The sequence below is a fragment of the Mirounga angustirostris genome, unplaced genomic scaffold (assembly GCF_029215605.1).
Source record: "Mirounga angustirostris isolate CCGP_5_RB_7025 unplaced genomic scaffold, mMirAng1.0.hap1 SCAF_5, whole genome shotgun sequence".
Lineage (NCBI taxonomy): Eukaryota > Metazoa > Chordata > Mammalia > Carnivora > Phocidae > Mirounga > Mirounga angustirostris.
In genome coordinates, this window is record NW_026991713.1 from 142,866,876 (window position 1) to 142,890,110 (window position 23,235).

Consider the following 23,235-nt stretch of genomic DNA (forward strand, 5'->3'; position numbering starts at 1 on the left):
AGAAAGTAGATTCATGGTTCCCAGGCTAGGGCTTGAGGTGGGTGAAGAGTTAATGCTAAGGGATGGGCACTTCTTTTGGGGGTGATGAAAATGTTCTGGGAAGATGGTGGTGATGCCCGTACAACTTTGTGAATATAACCACCACCACTGAACTGCGCACTTTAACCAACTGAGCCACCCAGGCACCCCCGAACTGCGCACTTTAAAAGGGTGAGTTTTGTGGAATGTGAATTATATCACAGTTAACAAAGAATGAATGAAGAAGAAAAACATAAAATGAACAAGAGTAAAGGAGACTAACTACTTACTCAGAGCCCCTTCAGACTTCCATCTGAGTCTAATCATTTGACCCCTTAGCCCCAAGACACATCCATGGAAATTTCCACTGGAGATAAACTGAAATTTTTGCTCATACTGCCTCCTCTTTGGCAATGTTCCAGGCATCTTCCCTCAGTGGTTATGTTGACATGGCTCATAAAGCAATGAAAAAAAAAAGAAGAAAAGAAACCCCTCCATTTGCACCCACCTAGCTTGCAATACCAACATGGAGAAAACAATCCAGGTCCTTTCACTGATTTGCAGTGTTGGTCCTCTTCGACTCAGCATCTGTGATATTCAGGGTGGCAAATACTAAGATTGTGGTCTGATAATAGTATTGTGGTCTGTTGCTTATACTTATAATTGAAGGAAGTACAAAATATCCATTAGGAGCTGATAAAGATGTAATTTTTCCAATCTATAAAGATGGATACCTATAGGGGCACCTGGGTGGCTCAGTCAGTTAAGTGTCCAACTCTTGATCTCAGCTCGGGTCTTGATTTCAGGGTCATGAGTTTAAGCCCCGTGTTGGACTCCACACTGGGTGTGGAGCCTATTCAAAAAAAAAAAAAAAAAAAAAAGATGGATAGATACAGATACTTTGTGCAGTTTCTGGCAGACAGCAAGTGCTAACTTTCTCCAGGAAGGAGGAATGGGTCCATGTGGAGACAGTGTGGTCTCTGTGGCAACAAAGCAAACTGGCCCACCCAAGGGACTGGACTTCTGACCTGGACCCCAACACAGTGGCTAACGACAGAGCCAGCCTCAGGCTCCCACAGCCTCAACATCCCCCCTGAAGACACCCGCAGTCCCTACCCACACTCTCCACCCTGGGCCCCAGACTCTCAGCTATCCTGTGACATAGAGGCTGGGCTTGGGGGACCTCGGTGCCAGACACACCCAGGATGTCCTCACCACTCCCAGCCAAAACACCCTGCTCAAAAAACAGAGAAGTGAAACCTGTAAATAACCAAAACTTGTTTCCAGACCTTCGGAGTTCTCCCACCCTGACCCATCTATCGTGTGTGTGTGCTCTGCCTCCCCACGGATCCTGCCTCGAACACCAGGGGCATTAACTTGTTCTTCCTCAGTCCTCCCTGCTGGAGCAAATGCTTCACTCATGGAATCAGAAGCTTTCCGCCTTCACCCTCAGAATCCAGCTCTGGAAGAGTAAGAGTGGAATCGAATCTTCGAATCTTCAGGCTTGGCTCAGGAGCTTGGACGGAGCCAGCGGGCGAGGGGCACTGGGTGAATAACTGAGCAAATCAGATGATATTTTTACATCTTGCAATGGTAATTCACAGAATTTTTCTTTGAGTAATCATTATGCCACAGTCTTAAAAATTAGGACACTGTCTGGATTACAAGCATATATTTTTTTATTGTGGTAAAATACACATAACATAAAACTTACCATTTTAGCCATTTTTAAGTATAAGTTCTATGACATGAAGCATATTCACAATGTCGTGCAACCGTCACTGCCATCCACCTCCGGAACTCTGCCCCCATTAAACACAAACTCCCCGTGTCCCCCCCCCAGCCCCTGGTAGACACCATTCTACAGTCTGTCTCCATGATGTTGACTGCTCCAGGGACCTCATATAAGTGAAATCACACAATATTTGTCTTTCTATGTGTGAATCACTTCACTTTACATAACGTCTTCAAGGTTCATCCATGTTGCAGCATGTGTGAGAATCACACAGTTTTTAAATTTTTTTAAGCTTATTTTTTTAGTTATCTCTACACCCAGCGTGGGGTCAAACTCACGATCCCAAGATCAGGAGTCGCGTGGTCTTCTGACTGAGCCAGCCCAGCGCCCCAGAATCACACAATTTTTAGCAGACATTCACTGGGTCATCAGAAAATGTTGATGACCTTCTGTTGCAAGCAGGGCCGGTACTCAGTGTTCTAGCTAAAACAAAACAAAACAAAACAAAAAAGTAAATGATAGAGTCTCTGCTCCAAGGTGTCAGACAACTCATCTCATTTTTAAAGGGTCCAATGTGCTGCTAAATGAGAGACAGCCAACACAGCTGGCCTTCCTCTCTGCCCTCGAGAACGGCTTTCTACATTCCAGCCTACAGACTATAGACTATTTCCCAGGTGAATCTATGGATTCCAGAACACAACTTAAAAATGGAATTTGCTAATGGGAGGAATTTCAGGCCATACTGGGGTAGCAAGCAAACAAATAACTGATAGAGTCGGGTATCCACTCCTCGGATCATGCTCTGGAAGACCATCAAGTGGACAGTCTATGGCTCTTTCCAGAAATCCTAAGAGGTGCCAAGACTTTCCACACAGTAAGACTGCTCCCTCGGCACCCACCACCCCTGGTGCACCTGCTGGGAGGCCGCCAAGAAGGCCTTGGATGGACTGAAGATCCACTGAGCTCCTACTCAAAGCCAAGTAGCACACTAGGTGCTTCCACACATAGTATCCCATTGAATAATCTGAACAACCAAATCCAAGAGACACCATCACCTCATGTGTAGATGCAGAAACAGAGGCTCAGGTGAGCTAAGAGACAACCCAAGGTCACACAGCTAATTCGTGTCAGAACTGGGCAAACAAATTCAGGCTTGTCAACCTCAACGCTCTTTTCTTTCACTCATGATGCCTCTCATTCCCAGGCACTACAGCATGGCTCTCCAATGCGTTCCTCATCTCCAGCCCCCACGCTGCTCCTCCATCAAAGACCCCAGACATACATCTCAGGAAAATGCCTCAGTGGTGGGACCAGCTGAAAGCACAAGGAAAGGTGTTATCCTCCACCCCACAGGGATCATAAAGGGGGCTGGGTGGGGGCGGGGGAGTTGTCCCTCCAAAGAGGTCTATCTGGAAAGGACAAGATTTCTAAGAGCCCTTAAGTAAGAAAGGAGAATATTCCTACAGCACCAACAGTTTAAGCATGGGCAGGGCTTCTGACTGAAACGAAGAATGCTCAGGCAGCTTCTCTAATTAATGATGACTGAGTCATACAAAGAAGGAAAAGTTGGCTCCAAGCTGATTCTGAGAGAAGGGTGCCCTCTGTGAAGTGCCTGAGTAGGCGTCTCTTGCAGCCATATCCCCCACTCTCTCCTCCAATACTGATGCCACACCTTCTGGCACTTTCTCGTGGATAGAAGCTGCAAAAAGCTGGAGGCCTAGCCCAACAGATTTGGGAGAGCTCACTCTGGCCAACCAAATGACTGGTGGGGATGTTGGTGGGGAAGACATCTCCACATGGAGAAATGGACCGTGGCTGGTCTTGTACACTGGCCACAGGATAATCTGAGGGGCAATGGCAAGTCCCAGCCAGAAACACCTCTCCACGTCACTGCCTCTGAGATTTCACCTTTAAAAATGTCTTTCTCAGAAGGCTATCAGCCTCATAACAATCACAAAGTCCCTATCCCAACATGGGATATGACATAATTCACCCTAGATTCATATGGAAGAGCACTGACTAAAGAATAGCCAAGAAAATTTGAAGCAGAACCAAGTGGGAAGAATTTACACTCTTTTTTTAAAAAAAGATTGTATTTATTTGAGAGAGACAGAGCGAGCCAGAGAGATAGCATAAGCAGGGGTAGGGGCAGAGGGAGAGGGAGAAGCAGACTCCCCACCGAGCAAGGAGCCCAATGCGGGGCTAAATCCCAGGACCCCGGGATCATGACCCGAGCCCAAAGGCAGATGCTTCACTGACTGAGCCACCCAGGTGCCCGGACTTCACATCCTCATATCAGAAATAATGATTAAGACAGCATGGTTCTAATAGCAGAGGGATAGACAACACACCAGAGAACAGACTAGGGAACTCAAAAGCCATTCAAATATAGAAATTTGATAAATATCAGAAGTGGCTATAAATATTGGGAGAAATGTGGACTATTCAATAAGTAGTGTTAGAGTTAAACAAAAAAGTCTTTCGTTTGGTTCCTTTCCCCAGGAGAAGTCCTCTTGGGAGGAGAACATTAATCAACTCCTGGTAAAGTGTTAGACAGAGAATCAAATGGATCTTGGAGGTCACATGATCCAGCCCAGTGCAGGAATCTCTGACAGTATCTGCTTGTATATCCCAGGGATATGAAAATCATAATCAGGCAAGGAAGGCTATTCCCCGGCTGTATAGCTCCCGTAAAGTTCTTCATATTAAGCCAAAATATTTTCCCACAGCTTCTTCCCCTCCCTATATGGCACGGGATAAATGTGCTTCCTCAAGTCTGCCTAGCAAGGCCCTGAGCACCTCCTGAGGACTGCTGTTCTCTCTGTCATGCTTGTGGCAGGACATTCAATACACATCCCCCCTTCCAGGATGCCTCTGATGGACTCACTCCAATTATCAGTAATTTTGATAATTATGATATGATATTTGTATACACACACACACACACACATCCTAGTAACAGGAGGAAAAGCAAAAGGCTCCAAACTGAGGTAACACAATAGACCCAAACGGAGTCTCAGATGTGTTAGTGGGTGTTCCTGGCCATCTGGTTGACCCCAGGCAGCAGGCATTCACAGCCCCTGATCCAGCAGCACTCTGCCATCAAAGTCACTCATTCAGTTCCCCTCTCATACTCTGCTTCTTCCCATCCATCTCTTCTTTTCTCCTTTTCTTCCAAGTGTGCGGTTGATTTTGCCACATTTCCAGTCACTACAGCATGGCTCTCCAAGCCGGGCCCTCGTGGAGGTCGCTGGCCGCTGTTGCTCAAGGAACAGCCTAAGAAGGCTCATCAGGAGCTGGAGGCACTGCAGTTTCTCTCGGAAGGCGACAGTGAGCAGGAACAGCCTGTGCCTGACCTTCACAGTACAGCTGGTGCCCAAAAGGGAGGACTAAAAAGGTGTTCATCTCAGTTCAGGGAGGGAATAACACAGATTTCTTGGCTGTCATGCTTGATTCTGAAATCCAGATGGAGGGGACTCAGTGAGAATCACTGTGTGACCAGCTGCTTCTTGTTGGTTATCATCTGGGGCTGTGAATAGGGCCTCAACCCCAAACATCAGCCCCAGTGTCTGTCCAGCTATCACCCTTTCATCCCTCTGTGGCTTCCAGTTTCCTCTATTAAAATAAAAATGCCACTTAGTAATAAATTTAACCAAAGACATACAAGACTTCTATGCTAAAGGCTACTAAACGTTATCAAGGGAAATAAAGGAAGATCTAAATAAATGAAGAGATGCACCATGTTCATGGATTATAGGACTCAATATTGTTAAGATGTCAGTTCCCTCCAGATTGATCTACAGATTCAATGTAATCCCAATCAAAATTCCAGAAGGCTTTCTTTTCAGAAATTAACAACCAATTAAATAGAAATTTAAACAATTTAAGTAGAAATGAAAAGGACTAGAACAGCCAAAATAATCTTAGTAAAGAACAAAGTTGAAGGGCTTACAGTAGCTGATTTTAAGATTTACTATAAATAATAATAGAGTTTGGCATTAGCATTAGGGTACACAAATAGATCAATGGAACAGCAAACAGAGTCCAGAAATAGACCTACACATGTAAGCAACTGATTTTCAACAAAGGAACCAAGATATTCAATGGGGAAAGACAAATATCTTCAACATTTTTGGATAGACATAGAAATAATTTTCTATCTAAGAGGGAAAAAAAAAGTGAACCACAACTCCATACATCACACCAAAAACTTAAGCTGAAATGGATCCTAGACCTAAATGAAATACGGCATCTTAAAAAAAATGAAAAAATATCTCCTTGACCTTGAAGTAGGCAAATATCTCTTAGGCAAAACACAAAAAGCACTAACCATTAAAAAAATTTACAACTAGGGGCACCTGGGTGGCTTGGTCGGTTAGGTATATGCCTTTAACTTGGGTCATGATCTCGGAGTCCTGGGCTCAAGCCCCATGTCGGGTTCCCTGCTCGGCGGGAAGTCTGCTTCTTCCTCTCCCTTCTGCCCCTTCCCCCACTCATGCTCTCATGCACTCTGTCTCAAATAAAGAAAAAAATAATCTTTTTAAAGAAAATTTACAACTGAAATTCATAAAAATTTAAAATTTTCAACACACCAAACTTAATGGCTATAATTAAACAGACTAACAACACCAAATGTTAGTGAGGATATGGAGCAACCAAAACTCTCATACACTGTTGATGGGAGTGTAAAATGGTAAAACCACTCTGGAAAAAAGTCTATCAGTTTCTTATAAAACTAAAAATAAAACCATAGACAGAGCAATTCCATTTCTAGGTATTTAAGAAAAAGGTAAATGAGGGCACCTGGGTGGCTCAGTAGGTTGGGCATCTGCCTTAGGCTCAGGTCATGATCCCAGGGTCCTGGGATCGAGTCCCACATCGGCTCCCTGCTCAGCGGGGAGCCTGCTTTTCCCTCTCCCTCTGTCTGCCACTCCCCCTGCTCGTGTGCTCTCTCTGTGTCAAATAAATAAAATCTTTAAAAAAAAAAAAAAAAGGTAAACATATGGTCCAGGAAAAGACTTTTACAAGAATATCCATACCAGCTTTATGTATAATAGCTCTAACCTGGAAACAGCCCAGATGTCCATCTGAAAGAAACTGTGGTAAAGTAATGCATTCTACTCAGAGGAGAAAAAAAAGACACAAGCTACTGTCATAACAACATGAGCAAATCTCAAAAACATTACGCCTGCTGGAAGAAGCCTTACACAAATGAGCACCTGATACATGATTTGAATTATAGGAAGTTCCTGAACAGACACAATTCATCTCTGCTGGGAAGATGCCACTGTGGCCGCTTCTGGAGGTAGAGCAGGACTGACTGGGAAGAGGCAGCAAGGGCTTTCTGGGGGGACAGGAATGTTCCATATCTTTTTTTTTTTTAAATAACAGCTTTATTGAAATATATTTCATATGCCATAAAGTTCACCTTTTTAATTGGTGCAGCACAGTGGGTTTTAGTATATTCATAGTTATGCAACGGTCGCTACTGTCTAGTTGCAGAAGAAACCAGATACCCACTAGCTCAGCCCCAACCCCCAGCCCAGCCCTAGAGAGACCGTTTCACACCATTCGGTCAACCACCCATCTGCTTTCTGCCTCCATAGATCAGCCAGTTCTGGACATTGTGCAGAAATGGATTCATCTATTCTGAAGCCTTCTGTTTCTGGTTCCTTTCACTCAGCATCATGCTTTCCAAGTTCATCCAGGCGCGCGTGGGTGGTGCAGTCAGTTAAGTGTCCAACTCTTGGTTTTGGCTCAGGTCATGATCTCAGGGTCATGAGATCGAGCCCCACATCAAGCCCCTCATCAGGCTCCACACTCAGTGAGGAGTCTGCTTCTCTCCCTCTGCCCTTCCCCCCGCCCCAGCTCATGTGCTCTCTCTCTCAAAGTAAATACATCTTTAAAAAAAAAAAGAGTTCATCCGTGTTGTAGCAGGTGTCCATATTTCTTTCCTACTGCTGTGTAATATGCTGTTGTATAAATACACCACATTCTGTTTATCCATTATCATTGCAGCTGATGGACATTTGGGGAGATGCTTAACTGGAAAAGGCAAAAGGAAATGAACTCTCCTGGGTAATTAACATAGCAGCTACATGAATGTATATATTGGTCAAACTTATTGAACTGTGTACTTAATTGTGCATTTTATTTTAATGAATAAACTGTAATTAAGGAGCACTTGGGTGGTGCAGTCACCACCAGTCAGTTAAGCAACCGACTCTTGGTTTTGGCTCAGGTCGTGCTCTCAGGGTTCTAAGATCAAGCCCCGCGTGGAGTCTGCTTGGGACTGTCTCTCCCTCTGCCCCTGCCCCCTGAGTTCTCTCTCTCTCTAAAGTAAATAAATAAATCTTTAAAAAAAAAACATAATTTAAAATAAAAGAGGCCCCAGGAAAAAAAGAATAAAGAAAGAGAGAATACAGGAAGAAAGGAAGAAATGAAGGAGGGAGGGAGGGATGAGCAATCACCCAAGCCAGCAGCACTGGTTTCCCTGTGGGCTGTAGCAATTGCTCTCAGTGGGGATCAGGCTGTGCCAGGATTGCCTGTGACCCTGTGATAATCAGAGCGTACACCTCACAGGGCACATTCTGTCCTGCAGAGAAAACCCACTGTGTGCGGCCAGTGTGCCGGAGAGGGCACCCAGCTGGGCGGCAGGGCGTCTGCTTTGGGCTGGCCCATCCCCGCACAGGCCCCTGAGTCTGAGCACACTCTTTTTTGAGATCATCTGATTTGCTGCTTACAAAGCAACTCTGTAATGCCAAGATGTCTTTATGGGGAGATGTTTCTGCTGCAAAAGGGAGATGTAGCTGGTTAGTCTGGCAGTTCTGTCTCTTGATGTAAATCAATAAATTGATGTCAAGTTTGCCATTATATATATATATATATGTATTTTATGTCTGAAGGGCGGCCGTGTCAGAAGGGAGGGAGGAAGAGGCAGGGAAGGAGGCCTGAAGACTTGGCCACCACTTGCACCTGGACAAAAATGGTCAAACGGTGGCATTTTCATTTGGCTCAACCTTGAGACCATCTGGTGGTTGCAAGACTCTGTGCAGGGTTGGAGACCTCTGTTCTAATTGTGTTTGGGGGTGGGGGTGGGGGTGGGAAGCAGGGCACATGCAGAAAAAAATAACTCATGATATAGGCGGCAGATGCCAAGCGCTGTACCAGTGCAGGCCACAGATCGTGCTCGCCATGAAGGCTCCAACGGCAGAGAGGCCGCTTCCCACCATTCTGTCCACACGTGCTCTGTGCCGGGGCTCCGGATGCTGGGATTCATCACGTGTGGCCCCATGCTCCAAGATGCTCCCTCGTGGTCTAGGGGCGCAGACTCACTTGCAAACAAAGAATTGGAAAGCACTGTGGTAGTCATTAAGAGGAGGCGTCTGCAAACTAGGGCTTCTGCCTGAGAGTGGGGGGAGCATGGTGGAAGGGGGGGACAGGCTGGGCCAAACTGGGGACATTCCAGAGAGAAGAAAGAAAGGTTCTCGGAGTATCAGCACAGAAGTGGAAAGATGCACAGACCAAGGAAGGTCTCATTTTGACCAGAGAAGTGCTCGTGGTCACGCTCAGCAGCAGGAACCAAGGTTGAGGTGCATCTGGCTGGAGGGAGAGGGGGTTGGGGGAGTCCACCTGAAAGAGCCAGCACAAGCTCCTGAATAATGGGAAGAAGCGAGACACGCAAACAGGAACACACAGCAGAAGCTGGGTCTCTGGGTGTCCTGCATGAGGCAGGCTGAACAATGCCCCCCAAAGGATGTCTACGTCCTTATCCCCAGATCCAGTGGCTATGTCACCTTACATGGAAAAAGGGATTTTGCTGAGGTGATTAAGGATCTTGAGAAGGAGAGATTACCCTGCATGACTTGGTGGGCCCAGTATAACCACAAGGGTCCTCATTAGAGGGATGCAAGAGGTCAGAGTGCATAGTAGATGAAACCATGGGAGTCAGATGTTGGGGTGATATGAGGAAGGGGCTGCAAGCCAAGGAATGCAGCTGACTCCAGACTCTGTACGACAAGGAAATGGAAGCCTGCGGAAGGAACACAGACCTACAGACCGCGTGGTTTTCATCCAGGGGGACTCATTTCAGACTTCTGACCCCAGAACTGCAGGCTAATATATTTGTGTTTTTAGGGCCACCAAGTGTGGTAATTTGTTACAGCATCAACAGGAACCTCATACACTGCAGAATCAGTGGAAAAGCAACTTACACAGAGCCCCCTGCCTAGCCCCTCTCCCTACCCTCAGCAGATACGTTTCCCTCCCAAAACGTAAGGCCACCAAAAACAATCGGGATGCAGAAGCATGGTTAGCAAATGTGGTCCCACTAACTGCTGCTTCCTTCATCCACTCACTTAGCAAGTGACAGGAACAGAGCAAGGTCCGTGATCCATACCAACATCCCTGCCCTCAGCGAGCTCAGAGTCTAGTCGGGGGTACAGACGTGTCAACAGCTGGTCACCACCCAAGGAGGTAGGCAGGGGGGAACACAGCAGCACAAAGGACAGCCAACTGGCCTGGCTTCCCAAGGACAGAATGCCCCGGCACAGTGGGTCTCAGCTGGGCAGAGGGAGGATGAGGGGGAAGACAGGCAGATGGGACTGCCTTTAGCAGAATGGAGGCAGCAGGAGATATAGCTCGCCTGGGGGAACAGAGGCCAGAGGCCGGGATAGGTGGCTCCTGGTTACAAGGTGGAAACAACTGCTTCATGGCTGCTTTCTCGGCCCTGTGTTGGTCAGGCCCTGTGTGAGGGCCAGGAGCTGCAGGAAGATTCATGGCAGAGATGGGCAAGGGTCCTAGGGAAAGCCTCCCTGGTGCAAACACAACCTGAACCTTCAAACTCCAAGCTCCAGTACCCGAAAGAGATGGTCCAGGCGGGGAAGACCCCAGGGCTAAACCCTCTGACCCTGTTCCTCCCACACGACACCTCATCCTGGGATTCGTCCCCCTGCAGGGCCACGGCCATGACATGCAGACCTCAGGGGCCACGGGCTCCCTGCCGCCCCTTACGCCAAGAAGCAACACAATCTTACCACTGCTTACCTTCACGAACACAAGGAGGAGAAGATTCCCACCCGGGGAGTAGCCTGGCTTCTCCAGCGGATTTCTGACCTAAGCCATTCCCAGATGATTGACATCACTGATGACAATGAATGAGCCAACTGTGTTGTCATAGTTGGATGCAAAAAACGGCCCTGTTGTTGAAACAGCACTGCGCCTGGGGAGTGACCAGACAACGTTTGGTCCCAAGGGTGAGGAAATCTGGGGATGGAAAGAAGGAGGAGAAGGGCAGAAGGGGAGGGGAGGGGGGAAACCGGGACAGAGGTGGAGAGAAGCAGGAACTGCATCTCCCCTTGCACAAGGGACGCAGTTCAGACTTTCCAAGACAGAGAAAGCCTTTCAGGACCCCTGAACTCAGGGAACAAATCTGGGCCATGGCAGCATTGCAGGCTGAGGCCACAGGGACAGAGTTCAGGCATCTAACCCACTGAGGCCACAGACCTTGTCCATCATGCAGATCAGAGCAGGAGAGCATGAGAAACTGTATTAAATACCAAGGGGAAGATTTTGCAAATAATTTTTTTTTAATTGTCACTACTTAAGTGCGAAGACTCTGAAGTCTGAGAAGCAACATTTTATTCTAAGCAATCAGAGATAAATAAAAAGGAGAACTCTCTGTACTGAATGAGTCTGCGTTGGTGTGGGCCCACACTCGGCAGAACATGGCGGAGGGAGTGGGCAAAGCTGTGGAGCTCCTCAGCACAATTTCCATTCCAGATGGTGCAGGCGTGGGAGCTGTGGGGGCGCGGGGGGGGGGGGGCTGCAGCTGAGAAGGGAGACAGCAAACCAGGAGAGAAGCCCGCTCCACAGAAAGCCACAGGAGTCACGTGGGGAAAGGCGAATGTTTGCAGCTCAGATGCACAGAGGTGCCCTGAGGTCCGCGATCCCAGCTCCGCCTTTGCCATGAAGGCTCTGGAACCAGAGGCTGTTGGTGGGGCTATAGGAGCTGTGTGGAGCTTGAGAGGAACAGGCAGGAGAGCGAGGAGCTAGGAGCTCTATTACTAATTGGCCATGCAGCCCTGGGCTGGCCACTTCCTCTCTTGGATCCGGTACCTCGTTTTGAAAAGGATGGTGGGTGGAGGGCTGACACTCTTTTTGGTAATGCCTAGGACCCCCGGAAGCATCATCGTTGGACGAGAGGGGCTTGACAACCCTCTACCCCCAATTCTACCCAAATGTGCTGCTGGCACTTCTCACCTTCAGATATTTACCATCTTTCCTCTACCTTTCTTAGCCCCTTATCTTTCTTCCTGGGCCAGTAAGCATGCAAGGGGGCCTCCAGATCTACCCAGGGGAGATGTGTGAAGTTGAAGTCATGCAGAGTGAAGCCTCAGAAAAGCTCTCTGTACTCATGCAATTCTGTGACTGAAGCCCAAAGGCTCTCAGCCTGAGAAAGCACAAGGTCTTGGTGAGGCTTCCAGGCCGGCTTGGGTCTGGCCTCAGGCCACGGTGACATGTGCAGGGCTGCCTTCCATTTCAGTTTTCCTTTCCCCAACTCATGACACCCTTGACTCTTATGCCCTCAAAACCCAGCTTCACTTAGACTGACAGGACAAAGAAGACAAACAGTGTGACTTCATGCACCACAGACGATGAAGGGGTTATGACAGGTGTGGGTATGGGGGGGCACTTTTAGGGCCCTTATGTAATACAGCTCAGGCAACTGCTCCCCCCCATTCCTGATGGGCTCCGCCAACCATGACATTCTCCCTCCCGTGAGCCTCTGCAAGTCCGGGATGAGGGCGTGAGGCCCAGAGATACCCCAGGCTGGCTGATTCTGCCCTAACTTTCCATCTCTGCCAAATACAGATGACAAAAGACGTCTCCTGGGTTAGAAGAACCTAAGACAGAATCAGACTCGAAGGAACAAAATTTGATTTGGGACACCAGAGGGAGACAGGGTGACTGAAACTCCGGGGAGGAATGTGGATCCAGCGCAAGGAGGTCATATTCACTTCTGCTCGACAGAGCTGGCTAATGCAACAGCAACAATCACTGTTACCACCTTTACTGTTCTACTTCCAAAAGGCAGCATTTTAGAACACCTTTACGGAGAGATACTTCACATAGCATAAAATTTACTCATTTAAACCGCACAACTGAATGGTTTTTAGTATGTGTGCAGAGTTGTGAAAGCATCACAACTAAGGTGAGCACATTTCATTACCCTGGAAAAGAAAGCCTGTGCCCATCACACTCAGTGCCCACGCTGCTCCTCCCCACCTCCCAGCCCTGAGCAAACATTATTCCACATAGCATTCTACCCCTTTACGTACTTTTCCTACAACGAGGGTGGTAAGATCCTAATAAGATCTCATGACCCATAAACAAATGACCAACAAGCACAAGATGCTCAACATCACTCATCATTAGAGAAATGCAAAAAAAACAATGAGATACCACCTCAAAACCCATTCAGGACGGTTGTTGTCCAAAAAAACAGAAACTAGCAAGTGTTGGCGAGGATGTGGAGAAATCAGAACCCTCGCTCACTGTTGGTAGGGGTGTAACCTGGTGCAGCCACTGTGGAAAAGAGTATGGTGGTCATCCCCCAAAATTAAAAACAGGATTACCATATAATCCAGAAATGTCACTTCTGGGTATATACCCCAAATAATGGAAAGTAGGGTCTTGGAGAGAGACTTGCACACCAATGTTCATATCATTATTATATATGCAGAATTATTCTGCATAGCCACAAGATGAAAGCAGCTCAAGGACCCAACAACTGATGAGTAGAGAAACAAAATGTGGTCTATATGTACAACGGATGCTATTCTGCCTGAAAAAGGAAAATCCTGGCTCATGTCACATCACGGAGAAAACTTGAAGACATTGTGCCAAGTGAAAGAAGACGCTCACAAAAAGACAAATATAGTGTATGATTCCACTTATGTGAGGTACCAGGGTAGTAACATTCATAAAGACAGAAAGTAAAATGGTGGTTGCCAGGGGCTGGGGTTGGGGAATGGGGAGTCAGTGTTTAACAGACACAGAGTTTCAGTGTTCCAAGAAGAGGAGAGTTCTAGAGATGGATGGTGGTGATGGCTGCACAGGTTCTCCCTCTGTGATCTCTCTCGCTCTCACTCTCTCTCAAATAAATACATAAAGTAAAATAAAATAAAATAAAAAACCAAAGGGGGCGCCTGGGTGGCTCAGTTGGTTGGGCGACTGCCTTCGGCTCGGGTCATGATCCCGGAGTCCCAGGATCAAGCCCCACGTCGGGCTCCCTGCTCGGCGGGGAGTCTGCTTCTCCCTCTGACCCTCCTCCCTCTCATGCTCTCTGTCTCTCATTCTCTCTCTTGCAAATAAATAAAATCTTAAAAAATAAAAAATAAAAAAAAACAAAACAAAGGGTTTGGGCGCCTGGGTGGCTCAATTGGTTGAGTGACTGCCTTCGGCTCAGGTCATGATCCTGAAGTCCCGGGATCAAGTCCCGCATCGGGCTCCTTGCTCAGCGAGGAGTCTGCTTCTCCCTCTGACCCTCCCCCCTCTCATGCTCTCTCTCTCATTCTCTCTCTCAAATAAATAAATAAAATCTTTAAAACAAAAAACAAAAAAAAAAAAAAAAAGGGTTTTCCAGGGGGCCTGGGCAGCTCAGTGAGTTAAGCGTCCAACTCGTGATTTTGGCTCAGGTCACGATCTCAGGGTCGTGGAGATCAAGTCCCACGTCAGGCTCTGTGCTCAGTGGGGAGTGGACTTGAGATTCTCTTTCTCCCTCTCCCTCCCCCTACTCGCATGCTCTCTGTTCTCTCTTTCTCTCACTCTCAAATAAATAATCTTTAAAAAAGGGGGGGGGGGCACCTGGGTGGCTCAGTCGTTAAGCGTCTGCCTTCAGCTCAGGTCATGATCCCGGGGTCCTGGGATCGAGCCCCGCATCGGGCTCCCTGCTCTGCGGGAAGCCTGCTTCTCCCTCTCTCACTCCCCCTGCTTCTGTTCCCTCTCGCTATCTCCGTCAAATAAATAAATAAAATCTTAAAAAAAAAAAAAAAAGCAAAGGGTTTTCTCCCGCTGATAACAGAAGAGGAAGTCAGAGACTCAAAGCACGGGGGGGATGTGAGGTCCCACAGCTGGACTGAAGATGGAGGGACACATGGAAAAGACTGAGTGGCCTCGGGGAGCCGAGCCGAGAGCAACCCCCAGCCAGCAGCCAGCGTGGCCTGCCTGGACCCATGACCGGCAGCAGTGGGACGTAACGAGCAGGTGCCATGTTGAGCTGCTGCGCTGGGACATTTGTTAGGCAGCAATAGAAGACAGATTCAGTCTCCTAATTGGGGCCAGAAAGGGAGCAGAGATGAGTCTCAGTGATTGACTCTGTCTTCTTCACATATCTCCACCTCCTCCAGAAAGCTTACCTGCCCCTGAGAGCCACTGAGGATCTTTGCCTCTGCCTTCCTCTGCCAGTAATTATCTACACTCCCTTGGCCCTGCGCATGCAGGCCTGCCAGCCCAAATCCCCTGCTCCTCCACAGTCGCCTTGTCTTCTCAAATCTGGTCTGAGTGCATCCAACACAGAAGCCACAACTTGACCTTTTTCATATTCTCCAAAGCTCCCAGTACAGGGCCAAGCACAAATAGATACTCACAAATATTTGGTGACTAAACCATTTCCTTTCAGCTCCAGTGACCAGCAGGGCCAACAAAGGGATTCAAAACCGAGATGGACACAGACACTCGGGGGGAGAGCCTTTCCCATTAAATGGGCTTCACCGCCCCCTGGGATTAATAAAGCACCGAGATGGTGACACCCCATCTCAGAAGCCTGACCTTCCATTAATGCTAGCCACTCAGTTTCCCGGCACACATCAGGCTACCATTTCTCTGAAGCTTTTTTTTTTTCTGTAATGTTTTTCTACAACTGGAATTTGCAAACAAAGGAAGTGAGAAGACAATGACTCGAGCTCCCAAAAAACATACTACCTGTGTTTTGTTCAACAACAGCCCTACCCTGAAGGCCTGCCATGTCCGGGCACCAAGCTGAGACCCCAGAGACAGGGAACTAAGTCACAATAGCCCCTACTCTTGAACTGTGGTCCAAGTGTCCCCTAAATACAGAGGTCATGGCAGAGCCTCTGACACTTCTGGTTTCTGACACAGAAACCAGAAGATGGCATTTCTTCAGGTGGGACCAGGGGATCAGGTTGACTACAGGCAGGCAGGAGGTGGGGCTCCTTTCTGCATTCTACCCTGCCCCCGAGACTCTGGGGCGGCCTTCTGTGCCCCACCCTGGGCTCTAATAACATGCATATGATGTCACTGTCTAGATGTGCAACAGTCTTGGCAAGTTTCATCCAGAGCCCTCAAGCACGGATTAAAAAGTAAATCCATAGCGTTTGGACAGACCTTTACAGTTTACAAGGCGTTGTCACATTCACAGTCTCGGCTGATCCTCCCAGGAGCCCTAGGAGGTGGGAGGAGTATGTTATTACCTCCCGTTTACACATGAGGATACGGAGGCATAGAGAGCTGAAGTGACTTACCCAGAGTTACCTGATTTGGAAGCCAAAAAACCACATCCTTCGACGTTGGATCTAGTCTTTGGGCCTACACGAGAACTCGGCGGAGACGGGCTAGGCTCCTCCCAGCTGGCCTTAGCAGCTGGTGACTTGAGAGTTTCTTCACAGAAAAAATGAAGGAGAGGTAGGGAATCAGGAATAAGAGGAAAACACAATGATGCCTCCTATTCTAGTAATTCTATTTCCAAAGAACTCACATATTTCTTATCTCATTTGGTTCACAGAACAATCCCAGACGGTCCATAAGGCAAGTATATCGTCACCAAAAATGGAATCAGAACTAGTCCCCAACTCTTCTGATTCCAAGACTCTTTCCACAAGCTAAGGGAGGGTATTCTTGCCACTTACACCCTCCTCTTGTCCCTTTGGTCCTGAAAGGTCAAGACCAAGAGACCACAGGATACCCTTCTCTTGTGTGGCCACACAAGTCCAGCTTACAGTGACCTTGCATTTCACCGTGTGTCCCCTGCCAGAAACTGGCCCCAGAAAGCAGCCATTTCCCCCTCTGGTTTTAGGATTGCTTTTAAAGAACTGATTTTATATATATATATATATATATTTTTTTTTTTTTTTTTTTAATTTGACAGAGGGAGACACAGCGAGAGAGGGAACACAAGCAGGGGGAGTGGGAGAGGGAGAAGCAGGCTCCCCACAGAGCAGGGACCTTGATGTGGGACTTGATCCCAGGACCCTGGGATCATGACCCGAGCCGAAGGCAGTCGCTTAACCGACTGAGCCACCCAGGCGCCCAAGAACTGATTTTATAAAACACGTACACGGGGGAGAATGGAATCTGCTAAACTCTTGCTCATCACAAATACACAACAAGATGGAAGTTATCAGGAAAGGGCTGTGGAAGATCAGCACCATGCTGGCTGGTGGAAAGGAAGAGTCTTCACGAAAAAAGAGGCATTGAAGCTGGGCCTTGAAGGATGAATGGAGAATCTTGACAAGTAGGAAGATGCAGACTGAGGAAATAGCATGAACAGCCCCTTGCAAGGGCAGCAGCAAGTCCACCTTGGCCCCCCACCTCAGACTGAGGCTGGCTGGGATCCAGCTTAGACCGCCAGCTAGCTCTGGGCTGGTTCCTGCCCCGGCACCATCTGCTCCGTCCTTCCTCAGGCTCTGTGGACTTGCAGCACGTCCCACCAAACCTTAACCACCCTCTTAACTACTCACCTTTTCTGCTCTCTGGCTGTTTCCCCCATGCGTCTTGCCTTCCCAACTAGACTAAAATATGATTCCTTGAGCACAGAGCAGGGGGTGTCTCTATCCTATCCGAGCCAGCATGAGGTGGGAACAGAGTAGGTCCAACAACCTGTTTGTTGACTGGCTGCCAAAATCTATCGGCCCAAGAATCATGGGATGACACTTGTACAAACAAGTAGAGCGAGAAGGGGCAGTGCTTGTAACCCTAGCCTGGGATGACAGGGACGGGATTAGGAGAAGACACCCACTTCTGGTTTTAAGATTATAGAACTGATCTAAATTTAAATCAAGGGGCTCAGATGTGTTGGGTCACTCTGTGGGACTGCCCTGTAGTTCACCTTTGGTTCTCTCCGAGACCAACATCCCAGGGTCCCTTTAATCCGTTTTTCTAGTCCCTGCTTGTCAACATCTTCCAATGAGACATAGTGTCTCATTCCTCCTCTTAGAAAGAGTAATGGAAATGGCGCAGTGGACATTTCCAATCTGGGGACTCGAGGATGATGCCAGAGGAGAGAGGGGAGTCAGGGCCAGGGTGGGAGTGGGGAGGACCCTGGGACACAGTACAGCTTCCTACCAGCTGGCCTCCAAGGTGCTAAGGTCTCCCCTCAAGTGCTGGGTGGACACAACTGACAACCAGGGAGACTGAATAGGGTCAAAACCCAAATGGGTCACAGCACCCCCAGAATGGAGCACAAGTAAGCAATCGAGGTAATCAACTAGGAGCCGGGGAAGGGAGCAGGGGAAGAACCAAATGCCCAAGTGAGTTCGGAGGCACAGAACTTCCATTTTAGGGACTTCCTAATCCAACGCTCTTCTCTAAGCCCACAGGTGAGGTCTTCAAACATTCTTTCCTGTGGTAGTCTAACCCTGTTCTACCCAATGTCTCTCTGCATCTTTGACCTTCCAATCCATCCTCCATATTGCTGCCACAGCGATCTTTCTACAACACAGATTAGTTAGTTCAGTGTCTCCCCTCCACCTTCAGAAGGTCCAATGTCCGCGTGACCCACGAAGGCCCTTCGCTGCAAGACCCAGACAGGCCTTCGAGTCTAATCTCCTCTCTGTGTCCCCCTGACTTCATCCCCACCTGGCCCTGCCCCCGGTGATATACTGCACAACACTCCCCAAAGATGCAAGTTTCCCCATGGTCGGCAGGGAGGATCCCAATTTCAAGGCCCAGCTCAAATGCCTCCAGCGCTGGCTCATCCCCCCAGCAAAGACGAGTCAGTTTCTCTTCCATGCTCCCCAAACACCTCCCTACAGCCTTTATCACCCTGACTTGAGCTGATTTTATAGAGACTGAGAAACCACCAGGGGTAGGGATAGGTTTTGCCTTCTTATGGTCGCCTTGTCTTTATTTCACTCAGCAGGAGTAGGTGGTCAAAAACATGTTTCCTGAAAGAACAAACCCCTTTCCTTCAGAGCTGCACAGTGAGCTCCTGGTGGGGCCCGGTTACTACCGAGGTTGTCTAATGCCCAGATCAAGGCACTGTTTTCTCAGCTGCTGCTTCTACCTGTTCCTGTGCCCCTGCAACTGGATGACTCCCCACTTATCTGGACCTTGAGATGCCGGGACAGTGACAGGCATTTGCATGAGCAGGACCCCAAGCTGCTAACTGCAAAGAAAGCCTTGTATGCCTCTCCTAGGGAAGAGATCTGATTCCCAAGTGCTCCAAACCCAGCTGTAGGCGGCGACAGAGCAGGTGAGTCATGCCAGCCCACACCCGTGGGCTCTCTGCTGCAGGGCCCCAGCGTCTGTCTGTCTTGGGTCACATGGGATATGGGTGCTCTGAGTTGACTCAAGTCCCAGGGAGGGGGTGCTGCTGTTCCGGCCAAGGACTCCCCCACCCTTGGTGGTGAAAGCAGGCATGACGGCCTTTATCTATGACAGCAAACATAAAGGGACTCAGGGAGCACAGGGGATGGCCTTAGAGAAGCTGCAGCCCATGATAAAGGTCAAGGGACACAGCTAACCACTCTTGAGATCCCATCTGGACAGACAGATGTGTAGGGCCATCCACCTGCCCAGCCTGTTATCCACTGCCTGCCCTCATCAGCATCTCTTCATTTCCCCAAATTCAAAGCTCCTCAAGAAAAACACAAGCTGTCCTCCACCGCCCAACCTCCAGACTCAACCCAGACATTTATCTTGCAGATGAATCTTGTTTTAAGCAAAGTCAGCATGTAAAGTCGAGGGATAAATCATTTTACAAACCCCTTTCACCACAAAGAGCTCCCTTGACACCTTCACCGCCCCCCCCCCCCCCCCCGGTGGCTTACTAAGCTGTAAGGTCCTCTGTGAGAAGTTGGAGAAATGAACACTGTTGCAGGATAGTCCCTGCCCTCAACAAAGTAAATAAGTTGCACATCTGAACTACTGTAAATACAGGAAATAATGTGCTCAACCCTTTAGGAGAGGCTCACAAGGTGAGTCTGGGAATCTGGAAGTGAATGAGTTTGGAGGGACATCATCAGGGAGGTGGCACATGAGTTGGGCTTTAGAGAATGGGTTGCATGTTGCCATTCAGAAACAGGTCAACTGGCCTACCATGTGGAGGAGATGTCATCAGCAAAGGACTGAAGGAGGACCCACAGACTGTGGATGGAATCAAACGTTAGGCAGATCCATACGGACACTCACCAGGGCGGGCTGAAACAGCACATTCGACATGCCCAAGTCCAGGGACACAGGCCACAGCACAAGGAAAAGTCTCCGAAGAGCAAGGGTCAACACGAACCCAAATAGTGCAGCAGCAGGCTTTATTCTGGGTGAGAAGTGTACCAGGATGGCCTTGGAATTAGACCAGAGGTCAAATGGCAGCTCTACCCTAAACAGCTGGGTTTGGTTACCCACCCAAAGTCTTGGTTTTCCATTTGCAAGTCCCCTCCCTAGCACTCCCTACCTAGTGTCTCACTAAGAAATGAAATGGGATGATGGAGAGCACCCATGGGGCGTAGTGGCAGGCACACAGCAGGTGATCAATCTATGTTAGCTTCCTCCTCCGTGCTTGAGGAGCTGGGACAATGAGCGAGCGACAAGTGCAAGACTGGGTGGGGCTCTCTAGGAAGAAAGAGGCCAAGAAAAGGGGACTGTAAAGACAGGAGATGGTGCAGAAAGAGGGACCACAGAGAAAGGAAACAATGTCTTTACACTGAGCTTTCTGCTCCACAGCAGGCCATTTTAGGGATGCTGGTAAAAGTCCCCACCCCACTGGTAGCTAGTTTATCTCTGAAGAATGCTGTGTTCCAAGAGCAGCACCAGCGATGCAGTTAGCAGAACTGAGCTTGTGGGTGGAGCAATGGGTAAGAGCTGAGGCAGCACCCTGGGCCTCTGCCCAGATTGTGGGGACACCAGAAATCAGGACTGGATCAAGATGGCTTCAGAGAGAGAAAATTGCTTACTTCCAAAAGCTTCCACTAGGAAAGCCCAGAAGTCCAAGGTTTTTTTCAGATCTAGATACCTGCTCTTTTAACCTGAATACCTGGCTCACTACAAGCTGGCAACAGAGATACCAACAGGCACGGGACCCACCTTTGCAGAGAGCCTCCGGTCCCATGGAGAACAGGCACACTAAGGATCTTCAGGGAGATGCACCATCTAATCCTATGTGTGTTTGCTCCTCATTCATTCATTCATCCAACCATTGCACAAACATCCACAGAGGAAGTACCATACACAAGATACGGTCCCAGAGAGGCAGGTGGCAGCTTAGCTGTTTACATCTCCATTCCTCAAGTTGTTTCACTAGTCAGTTTCCTTATCTGTCAGATGGAGAAAACGGGGTTTAGAGAAAATGCAACGGGATAATGGACACACCTCACACAGAGTAAGTACTCAAGACCTGTAAACTCTTAATAAACCAGTAGAAGTCAGGTTGCAGGTTATGCTGGATATCTTTCATTTGCTCCTCCAGGTCCTTTTTGCATCCTCTCCACCTGTACTGTGCCCTAGAATTTATCTGCATGGGCTAATCAACACCCCCTTGACCTCTGACTTCCCACTGGGTTTGGTCCATGGAGAGCCTTGACAAATCAGTGGGGGTTTTATTCCCCCAACTGCCTTCCTGAGCCCCTTGACCTGAAGTCCCAACTCTAGCAAGATGACCCTCCACACGGCCTCTCTGCCTCCAGGAGTTTAAGATCCCACTGTTACTAGCTCCAGAACATTTCACCGTCCAGAGTTGTTTCCCACACCCTGCTTCAAATTACGCATTCGAAATGTGCCATCTGTTTTGTGCTGGCCCCTAACATACATGGTGCAGGAGAGTGAGAACAGGCCTGGGAATCAGGAGACCTGTGTCCCATCTTTGCCACCAGCTGATTCTGTGACCCTGAATGCTCTTTGCTTTACTAGGTGTCCAGCTTCTTCATCTGTAAAAAGAACAGATGGGACCACATGGCTCTCTGGAGCTACAACTCCCTACCACTACTGGCTGCTCTGACGTTAAACCCAGAAAAGGGATGCACATAAAGGAATAAGGCTTCCTAGTGCAGAGGGCAGGTTAGCCAGCTAAGCCCCACCCCAACTCATTCTTGCCCAGGGGGCACCTCACTCCTTTCCAAGGACTTCCCTTTTCCTCCCAGATTCCTTGGGGACCAGGTGCCCAAATGATCTCCACTCCAAAGCAACAGACAAGAAAACCCGGGAAATTACAAGTAACCAACTGGCCAACCCTGATGTAGCCACAGGGGCCCCTTCCCAGGTTCTGGTATGCCCAGGGGGCCAAGCAGAGAAGCAGGTACACACTGCCCGTGAGCGTTCTTCACAGGGCTGCGGAGGGAAATGGCCTCTCACAAATGGTATCTAGGGCAGAGGGAGCCACCCAAACCAGCATCCGGTCAGAAAACCCTGAACTGAGATCCCTGTCACTGGACACGTTTCAAATAGAGGCTAAGGACCATTTGAAGGGATAGTAGAGAATCTCTGGAGTCCGTTTTAGCTTCTAAAAGTGACTCAGGGAACCCCAAGATCCATGAGAAAGACATTCCAATGGGAATATCACCCTCCCGGGCGTCGCCCCCCTCCCAACCCCACCCCCACCAAATCTGGAGTTTCACCTGCCCCAATCCACCCTCACCCAGACAGAGGTAGTGCAAAGTGCCAAGGGAGGACTGGGTTTCTAATCCTCAAGGACAGGAGGAAAGGGCAGTTTGGATACCAAATGCTCTGAGTTTCTGGCGGGGTAAGGGAGGTGGGACAATCTTTTCAAATCTCAGTCCCCGGGCTGGCCGCAGGTGCAAACCGCAACCTGGTAACTGCCAACACCAATCTCTCTGACGTTCTTCACGTCCCCCAAAGGCCTCCGGAAACCGGTGGTCTCTCCCCGTAACTCTGAGCAACTTCAAAGCCCTTCCCGGTGCCAAATCAAAACTTTCGAGACACTCAGGGCTTCCAGCGGCCGAACAGCGCACAGGACGGCTGCGGCCCAAGGAGGGCACAGCGGGCGAAGCCCGGAGACCGGGCGCGGAGGAGACCTCGGCGCTGAGTCACCGCGCACACCGCCTCGCCGAGCCCCTGTTCCCAGGAAGCGCCGCCGTGCGCCTGCGCATGCGCGAGCCTCGGCGCGTGACTCGGGAGCGCGCAGCTCTGGAGGGGGTGGGGCCGGGCCCCGAGTGGAGGCGCATGCGCGGGGCGGGCTCCCGCAGGCAGGGCTTGGCGGGGGCTGGGTTCCTCTCCTCCCCCGGCGGTGTGTC

The 23,235-nt window shown here is 49.1% G+C and overlaps 1 long non-coding RNA gene across 1 annotated transcript; it reads right to left on the reverse strand.

Annotated features, from left to right (window-relative positions):
• Nucleotides 1-1,827: 1,827 nt before the first annotated feature.
• Nucleotides 1,828-23,071, reverse strand: LOC123840672 (uncharacterized). Its single transcript, XR_010411819.1, has 6 exons — nt 22,620-23,071; nt 21,074-21,303; nt 20,183-20,332; nt 16,160-16,432; nt 10,799-10,973; nt 1,828-2,236 (listed from the first exon to the last, which is right to left on the reverse strand). It is a non-coding gene; the product is annotated as an uncharacterized LOC123840672 (long non-coding RNA).
• Nucleotides 23,072-23,235: the final 164 nt, after the last annotated feature.